General features: G+C 37.2%; 1 non-coding gene across 1 annotated transcript; it reads left to right on the top strand.

Moving 5' to 3' along the window:
• Positions 1–7,780: 7,780 nt before the first annotated feature.
• Positions 7,781–7,854, top strand: TRNAN-GUU. Its single transcript has one exon. It is a non-coding gene; the product is annotated as a tRNA-Asn (tRNA).
• Positions 7,855–10,561: the final 2,707 nt, after the last annotated feature.

The raw sequence follows: 10,561 nt of genomic DNA, 5'->3' as shown, positions 1-10,561 counted from the left end.
AACTTTTTATTATTATTATATTATATTACTATTATATTAAAATTTTGAAATAAATGAATTTAGAAAATTTTCTTATTTATTTACTTTTAATCTCCACCTTCCATTATTCCTAACACAATCCAATGGTCAATATTCAATCCTACATTTTGCCACTTTTCTCCTCTATATAAACTCATCTTCCCCACATTTTAAAATATACAACTTACCTACATTCTCCAATCCTCGTTTTGTTCAAAGTTCCATTGTTTGTTGCTCTCTCCAAGCTTACAAGTTTATTTTTCTTCATCTTATTGTTGAGAGGGATTATTATTATATTGTGAGGAAATAGTTGTAAGTATCCCAAATTGTAAATCTACTCTTTGAGAGAGTTGTGGTGTGTTATTATCAAACTCAAATACTTGTATCGGTTTGATCCTGCACCGTGGAAAGGATTGAGTTTGCTCTTGAACTCGTAAAAAGAGCAGTGTAGCGGTTTGGCTCTGATCCGTGGAAAGAGTTGAGAAAGTTCTTTATTCAAATTCCCAAGAGGCGCTTGGGGAGTGGAGTAGGTCGAGTTTGACCGAACCACTATAAAACTACGGTGTCATTTTCTCTAACTCTTTCCTATTTAATTTCAAAATTATTATTGTGATTTATTGCATGTTCTACTTGATTATTGTTTTGACTTCAATTACTTTGTTATAGTAATTATCATCTTCTACTTATTTGTAAAAAGTTTCATCATTAGAAAAATTAATCACCTTTAAACATTTTTATCGTTAAAACCCTATTCACCCCCCTCTAGGGTTGCCATACTGATCCAACACAACATGGGACTTGCTCTGTTTCATAGCGCACATGTTTGTTAATTTGAATACTAGGAGAAAAATTGACTCTCATACCAACCATCACAATCACGTTCTTTAAAGACACAACGCGATCGTTACGGCATTTACTCTTGTCCTCGAGTAAGTAAGGCAACTATAACTTAAGTTGTCATTAATATAGATGACCTATGCTCAAGTCTCTAACCCCACTCTTAAAAAAAAAAATTTTAAAAAGCGAGGTCAGAGAAAGTTAAATAAAACATCGTAAACTCAATTTGAGAAAGTAACGTTATAAGCTTGCAAGCAATAAGGAACAATAACAACATTCATAGCATATATTATGGGCGGGAAGGATTGACAACTTTCGTATCTCCCTATAGTACATTTACGTTTTGAGACCAATCAACTTGGACAAGTGTAGACATACACATAATTTAAAATGATAAAATAATAAATAACTAACTCACATTGAAGTAAGGTAAAAGGGTTTAGAATGGACATGAGGCAACACCCTTGTCAAGCATCACTATGACATCAACTCTCAATTAACCCATAATGCAGACAGATGCTCAACCTAACAGCCTCAACCCATGTCCACGAATTCTTTAGACGGTCCAATCTGAGTGCACTCAACCGAACCTTAATCCACGAAGCAAGCCCAAAAAATCGCAGATGCATGCTCAGAACTAAATGGCTGCAACCCATCCCTCTATATGCTCCTAGCTGCCTCTATCATATGCAATAAGCATGCAGCTCTAGGCTATAATTTGTGTACAACATCCAATAGCCATTTCCCTTGGCACTCAACTTGGTGGCTCCAACCGACTCTCCTTTGCTCGACATTGCCAATTGTGGCTTGATTTACCTATTTTAGATCATAAGTATTTTGAACCTATTTAAAGTTCGAAAATGTCAATGAACTACTATTTTAGCCTATTAAGATTATTTCTCATTGTTTAGGATTGACTTAGGTTAAGTAACATCGTGGAAGACGGGTGAAATTGGATCACATCAAAGCTAAACCTTTGAATGATTAGATAAGGAGAGCTTAAAGGCACCTACTTAAGCCTAAAATTGTAAGTAAATTTACGATTGGATTGCCTTGAGCATGGTTGGGTATGTTGTATGAATAACAATACGTGATATTTATGTACATGTTATTAAACTTTTATGTTAATGTAGGTTGATGTGATGTATATACTTCTATGTATGTTGAGTATGGCTAGTATGATTTTATGACCACAGTTTTGCCTTATGAAATATAATGATATAAAATGTACTATCAATATGATCAAAATACTATGAGTACATATCTTCGCCTCATAAAGAATTGAAGTTAAGTTATGTATGTAAGTATTATATGCATCATCTCACTGAACTATGATCATATATTACTTCTCCAGTTATGCAATATATAGACACATACACCTACATTATTATTCACGTATCTTTCTCTTTCGTTGGGTTTTAGTAGCTTAAGATACGCTTGGCCATAGTCAAGCCTAGGTGGTACCTCAAAAAGATCTGGGAATAGTAAGAGACTGATAGGCCAAAGGGGTTTACGTCTCTTAAAATGACAATTTTTTGTGGCAAGCCCGCCTATGCATACCATGGGATGAGGAAATTTGGAAGGATATTATCACTAAAGCCCACTATATGTGTTATACGTTCTACCCTAAAAGTATGAAGATGTACGAGGGCTTAAAAACTACTTACTAGTGGCAAGGAATGAAGAATAATTGAGTTCGTAGGTCAATGTCTAACCTTTCAATAGGTAAATAAACCGAGATAGCGACCTTCGGGGTTGTGGCAACTGCTAATGTTTCTCTATGGAAGTGGGAAGACGTGATTATTGACTTTATCTTGGATTTGCCAAACACCAAGCAGAATTACACAATCATTTGGATCATTCGTAGATAGGTGGACGAAGACAACTCACATCATTCCTAGAAAAATCACATACCAAGTGGACAGGTACACTCAGTTGTATGTTAAAGAGATAGCCCATCATCACGGTACTGCAATTTTCATCACGTGAGATCAGGAAACAAGGTTCACCTCGCACTTCTAGAAGAGTCTACATAAGATGTTGGATATGTAACTGAGGTTAAGTACGACTTTTCATCCACATTTGCATGGATAAACTGAGAGGTTGAACTAGATTCTAGAGGACATGTTGAGGGCATTGTGTTAGTTATAGACTTTGCTGGTTGTTGGGATGAACACTTGTACTTAATGGAGTTTGCTTATAATAATAGCTACATACGACTGTGTAGAATTCCCCCTTAGAGACTCTATACGAGTGTAGGTGTCAAACTTCTATCTTCTAGGGAGAGGTAGGTGAGCAACAACTTCTAGAGTCGGAGGTGGTTTAGATTATTAATGCAGCAGTGCAAAAAATCAGATAAAGAATACTGAAGGCACGAAGCGGGCAAAAGTACTACGAAGACACTCGTAGGAAGGAACTTGAGTTTGTTACTGGTGATCATGTCTTTATCAAAGTTGCACCTATGATACGGGTGTTGAAATTTGGGAAGAAGGGCAAGTTGAAGACAAGATTTGTAGGTCTCTTTGAGATCTTAGAGAATATAGGACTAGTGGCATACAAATTAGCACTACCACTTACACTTGTCACCGTGCATAACGTGTTCCATATGTTTATACCGTAGAAGTATACCCCAGACTCTTCATACGTTATCGAACATGAGTCACTTTTCTTTAGAGAGGATTCTTCATATGGGAGAAGTCGATGAAGATACTAGTTAGAGATGTGAAGCTGGTGCATAACAAGCAGATTGTCTTGGTCATGGTCTTATGATGGAACCATTGGAATGATGAAGCCCGTTAAAAAAGAGAGGATAAAGAAAACAAAGAAGAAAAAAGAAAGAGAAAAGAAGAGGTTAGAGTTTTGGAAAGAAAGTTAAAGAAAACAATATTCCACCACTAGATTCGATGGCTTGGAGTCATTTTTTACCAAGCTTTCTTCACGGAAATTTCTAAGAACGTTTTGGTCCAATGATCTAGACTTTTGAATCACCCGAATGTGTTAAGAAAAATACGATAAAACAATTTTGAAAATTTAAAAGATAAAATAAAATATATTTATTATTTTGAAAGGATTGTTTGAGTATTAATATAAAATCGGGGACCAAGGTAGGAGATACCAAACAAACTATAGCCAAGATACCAAAAGAACTTACTCTCTAGAATGACCTTCCTCTGTGGTCGCATAACTCCCGAATGCTTCCCACGTCAACCAATTAGCTAATCACTTGAGAAAGAAAAGTAATATCTCGTGAGCATACAAATAGTTGGTAAGTAGCCTACCCGTAGGCTTTTAGACATCCATGACCTAGTAAGTTACCATGAGCTTTAATTTGGACTCTAGGAAATTCATGCATAAGCTTCTACACCTAACCTGGACTCTAGGAAGTTCATGCAAAAGCTCATACACCTAATGCTCCTAAACCTATCTCAGCTTCTGGATGGTCTAGATGTTCCTAAGTCAGTTTTCGTGTGTATTACAAACCCAATAAAGGTTTGTTGGTTGTTCACCTAACCTAGTGTCGCACAATCACCTGAACGACCTAACTAAGCTTTGCGGTGAACCAACTTGTTTGATCTTCCTATTTAGCAGCTTATATTGATTAGGAAGTGAATCACTGGTATCCTAAGTTGAAGAGGAGCAACCTCAACAAACATGCTGACATGAACGACGATATGGCGTCGTGAGACCTGAATATCATTTGTGAAAGCTTAGCTAGCAACCCCTCCACAAGACCATAACATCACACTGAAGTGGGGGAGCAACCTCGTGTTTTGACTAACTATCGAGTTTACCTGTGTGGTCCATAGCACTTGTGACGAGTTTATGGAACAAAGACCTTGTTCAGAGATCCCTGACTATTTCTACACGCGATAAGGCACTAGAGAAATTGAGACAAGCTTGACATCACTGAGTTGTACTACAAGAAATTAGAAGTGGTCTCGACTTTGGTGATATCTTCACGACTACTAATAGACATGGTAAGCTACAACAATTTGTGGGTGTGTGAGTATGATTGATCTTGCTCCCACTTCCGCTACTACAATTTGTATTAGAGCATTTTGGTTGTGGCATTAGGGTACCACAATTAGTATCAACAGAGCCAAGTTTCGACATTTGTGGTATTGTGAAAGACTTAACCTCATCGACCACCAGACGTGCTCAAACTCAGCATCAATTGTCGAAGATAAGTTTCTGATTGCAAGCTTGCTTATTTGTTTTTCATAATTTTTTTTTGGGAAATCATACTTTCAAGAATGGTGAATATCTCCATCCATTTAATTTTTTTTTGGTTTTAGTCGCTTAATTTAATCTTCAGCTTGCTTAACTTGATATAAAAACTGTTTTCTTGCATGGAGATTTGGAAGAAGAAATATATACGACACAGTGAGTTGGTTTTCGAGTAGTGTAGATTGAAGAAATCTTTGTATAGGCTGAAACAATCTCCTCGTTAATGGTATATGAATTTTGATCACTTCAAGGTGGAGCATAAGTACACTCATAGTCAATTTGACAATTGTGTGGTTTGTTTATCTATTTGATCTTGTATGTTGATATTATGTCAATTGCTTCCAAGAAACAAGTGGAGATTGATAAGTAACGATCAATTACTGGTTATCTATCCACTATGGCTAGTGGACCTATTTGTTGGCGTTCAACATTGTTGTCTACTGTTGCTGAGCATACGAGAGTCACTCCCATATTGGTACTTGAATCATCTTTATTTATGTATGCTAGTGTTGCTTTGATTCATGTATGAGAATTAGTATTGCTTTGTTCATATAAAAATTTGTCTAACATTGTTTTAAGAGGTGGAGTCATTGTCATTTTGTAAATTGGGAAGAACTTTGTAACAGAGAATTTGTAGTGTGAGAGTGTGAGACGCACTTATAAACACTTTGGTTAGGTTATTTCTTGAACATGATCACCCATTTGTAACCTACATATTGTTTGACAACCTAACGGACATTTAATTAATTATCTATATTCACAATATATAATCATTTAACAAAATACTTATATCAATAGTACATAGATTTTAAACTTTTAAAAACTCCGACCCATCGGATTTGAACCACCGACCTAAGGATGGCTTTGGGATTCTTCAACCACTACAGTCCTCCGCTCTACCAACTGATCTAAGGTCAGACTTGTATAAAAATCATATACCATAATATAAACAAAATCGACAAAATTAATATATATATATATAAAAACTAAATTAATAAAAATATCGAAGCAGCCACCGGTACGAAATTCAAAAACTCGAACATCATTTTGGTCGTGGCATTTATACAACATTTGGAACCTCCCATTGAAATTTTTTGCTTTCATAAAGAACTTGATTTGTATTGGGTTTTACAATTTGAAACCCATTTACATATGATTTCTTAAAGTGCCTTCACTGTGTTTGATTACATATGCGTAGGTGCCAAATTCTCATACATATGATAATACGAGCTTTAATCCATTCTTGAAGAATTTGCGCAAGAACCAAGGTAAGAAGGTGAAGTTAGATAGGTTGCAGCTCGCCCTAAGAATTTGTTCAAGAACCTAGTTTGACACACACATAGGCTTTGGGCCATGTGTCGGGGTGCTTGTCCTTCGAGACATGCTTTGTGTTGGATGAACACAACTCTCCACAATGGTATGATATTGTCCACTTTGAGCATAAGCTCTCATGGTTTTTCTTTGGGCTTCCCCAAAAGGCCTCAAGCCAATGGAGATAGTATTCCTTGATTATAAACCCATGATCATTCTCTAAACTAGCGGATGTGAGACTTTTATCCAACACCTCCCCTCGAACAAAGTGCGCCTCCCCTTAATCGAACCTCGACTCCTTTTTCTTTTGGAGTCCTTTGTTCGACATTTGAGGATTCTATTGACATATCTAAGTTCAAGGCATGACTCTGATACTATGTTAGAATGAACACGACTCTCCACAATGGTGTGATATTGTCCACTTTGAGCATAAGCTCTCATAGTTTTACTTTGGACTTCCCCAAAAGACCTCAAACCAATGGAGATAGTATTCCTTGATAATAAACTCATGATCACTCCCTAAATTAGGGGACGTGGGACTTTCATCCAACACTTTGCACCTATAGGACTCGTTGCTTCACTATGGATGTTCAATGTATAATATGACTAAATTTGTTCTGCCATATACTTGGAGATTACTAGATATATAGTATACATACACATAATAATCCTATGCCACATAGCATTAAGCTCTAAGAACCACTGCCGAAGGGGCAACCAATGTCAATGTCACGAGGAAATTAGAGAATTTTATAGTAATATTTTTCCAACTCAACCTCAAACAATTAAACCATTTTTTAACCATACTTCTCTTCGGTTCTTGAACTTCTCGATAGGAAAAATCTACCTCCACAATGATATGATATTATTCATTTTGAGTATCGGCTCTTCGGACTTTCTTTTGGTCTTTTTGTTTTTTCTGTTTTTTTTCTTTTTTTTTAAATAGTGTTTCTCAAATATACTCATGATCTTTCCTTTAATGAGCTAATGTTAGACGCTAACAATTTTCAACACTTCTGCCTTATTATATTATGTTGAAGGTGAGAACATCCTATGTAGCACGAATACGTCATAAATTGCCTCGACATGCCTTTGACAAGATCAACTTTGTAAGCCCCTCAACCCGTCTCTACTTACATGGACTCGAATTACAAAAATCAACCACCATCTCCACTTGAGGTGTTGTTCTTCGTTCCACTTCTTGTACCATGAACTTGCCCTCTACTCATTTTTCTTCTTATCGAACCATGTTTTGCAATTGCCATCCCAGCATCATCTTTCACTTCAAATCTCGGTGTCTAATGAAGCTTACCAATGCTGCTTTTGACCTTGAATTAAGAATCCTAAACGAACAAAAATAACTTTTTAATAGCACCATGAATGATTAGCTGGAATAGCTCAGTTGGTTAGAGCGTGTGGCTGTTAACCACAAGGTCGGAGGTTCAAGCCCTCCTTCTAGCGATATCTCTCTCTCTTTTATCTTCTTTTTCACTTTTATCTACTTAAAGACTCTTTTCATAGATCTCAGCTACATGCAATCTGAAAGAGGAGAATTGAACTCGGCTTCCGCTACGTCATTATTTGGGATTCTTTCTTCATCGACTCTGTCAATGGGAGGAGAATTGAACTCGGCTTCCGTTACGTCATGTATGTGAATGAGTTAAGTTTGACTGATCCAACATTGCACCCACGATTGAGACTGAAGGAAGAGTTGCGAGATCCCATATTGATTGGGGAGGAGAACGAAACACCCTTCATCATGTGAAAGACGCTTTTTAAAAATCTTGAGAGGAAGCTCGAGAGAGAAAGTCCAAAGAGGGCAATATATGCTACGGACGGATCTAGGCTGTTACAGTTAATAAGGTAGTTCAAGGTGAAACCAATAAATAGCTAACCATTTAATTTGAGAGTTAAATGAATCATAATCATAGTCATGAATGGGATAAGCCTCGTCATAGTGAGCTTAATTGAACAACAAGTTGCTATATTAGATATACTAGACAATTAATTTGAAGGTTTATTATTTTCTAATTCATGAAACTTAATGAGAGAAAATAGATTGTGACTAAGCTTTCTCCCTCATTACCATTGGAATACAATTATAGAAGGAAATACAAAAGACACCAAATAGGAAGATGAGCTAACACTTCAAAATGACCGCGTGTGACCAAACAACTTTCAAATGCTCCCCACCTCAATTCCAACCTACAAGACATGTGAAAAAAAAAAAAAAAAAAAAAAAAAAAAAAAGAAAAAAAAAAAGAAGGAAAAGGGGAAAAGAAGGAAAATGGGTAACTATAAAAAAAAACTCGATAAGCAATCTACTCGTAGGCTCTTATGGTATCCTCGTCCTGGTAGGTATCCATGGATATCTGCTCCATAACTAATTATTAAAATATATTTTCCAAATATCATATCTTAATACTCCCCTCAAGTTGGAGAGTGTATGTCAATCACACCCTTGAAATAATTGAATGTATCTTAACCAATAATGCTGGTTCGGACAGTGGAACATTCAAGTCTTGAATAATGTATCTTAACCAAGTTAACTGTAAACAAGTATTTGTCATAGCTCGATACTAGGCTTCTGCGGATGATCTGAACATATTAGTTAAGACTTCCAAGAAATAATTGAATTTCCGAGGAAAATGCAGAACCCAGAAATAGACCGTCTGGAGTTCGACAACCACCCCAGTCAGAATCGCAATATGCTTGTAATCTTAAATTGTTTTCAGATGGTAGGAGGAGTCCTTGACGAGGAGTACCTTTGATGTATCTCAGAACCCGAAGAGCTGCCTCCCAATGTGGTTTTCTTGGTTCATGCACAAATTGACTAAGCATACGAACTGAATAAACTATGTCAGGCCTAGTAACGGCCAAATATATTAATCTGCCAATCAACCGTCTGTATTTACTTTCATCATCCAACACCTCCACTCGAGCAAAGTACGCCTCCCCTTAATCGAGGCTCGACTTCTTTTTCTTTTGGAGTCTTAGTTCTTTTTTACTATGTCTTCAAGGAGGCACACCTCCCCTCGAGCAAAGTACGCCTCCCCTTAATCGAGGCTCGACTTCTTTTTCTTTTGGAGTCTTAGTTCTTTTTTACTATGTCTTCAAGGAGGCTCGGCTCCTTTTCTTTTGGAGTTCTTTGTTCGACATTTGAGGATTTACCATTTGAGGATTTACCAATCTATTGGTACGATCAAGTTTAGGGCATGGCTCTGATACCGTTGTGGAGAGGTGGATTAAATCTAAGCGCGCTCATGGAGGTGGAAGGACATGCGCCGACCCTACGATAATTGAAGGAAAATCGATGAGGCAACATTTTGCGAGACTTGAAGGTGTGCTTTTGGAGGACACATGCCACACCAAGAAAAAATAAGAAAATACTAATGCCTTACGTCGCCTGGACTCGAAGCCAAGAACACTCGTGTCGTGAGTGGGGTGGGTGTTAAGTAGTGAAATTGTTTTGGGGAGTTTAAGTTGAATTATTCTTAAATTGAGGGTCAATAGCGACTGGCCGTGGTATTTGCACGTGAGCCCGTTGCGAGTGGAATCATGCCTAGAAGCCTTTCCAGCCACGCATGGGGCGCGTGAAGGTGTGTGGAAGGTGATCTTTTGACTATTTTACACCATACTAATCCTAAAATGACTTGAATTATGACCATCTAGTGAAATTTTTGAAGATTTAGAGAACAAAAAAAGACATACCAGAAGAGTGAGCTGTCTTTCTACTCAACATATCGGCCACTATGTTAGCTTTACATGGATGACAAAGGATCTTTGTAACATAATCCTTCACAAACTCCAACTATCTCCTTCGTCCCATGTTCAACTCTTTCTACCTTAATAAGATACTTGAGGGTTGAGGTTGGTCTGGGTTATCTCATGATTCCCCCAAAATGTTCCATGATTACTATACAGGTTGGTCTGGGTTGAGGTTTGTACCTTTTCACCATACAAGTAACGTCACCATATTTTTAACGGGAACACCACAGTTGCTAACTCCAAATCGAGGGTTAGGTAGTTACGCTCATATTTCTTAAGCTATTAGGAGCCATATACAATCATTTCTCCATTAACACCAACACGCAACCCCAATTCTTTTCTCGAGGCATTGTTGTACACCATGCTTGAACCATAAAATAGTGCTAGCATTAGCGCATAC

The sequence above is a fragment of the Cucurbita moschata genome, unplaced genomic scaffold (genome assembly GCF_002738365.1).
Source record: "Cucurbita moschata cultivar Rifu unplaced genomic scaffold, Cmos_1.0 Cmo_Scf00142, whole genome shotgun sequence".
NCBI classification, from domain to species: domain Eukaryota; kingdom Viridiplantae; phylum Streptophyta; class Magnoliopsida; order Cucurbitales; family Cucurbitaceae; genus Cucurbita; species Cucurbita moschata.
This window is presented reverse-complemented; position numbering and strand designations above follow the sequence as displayed.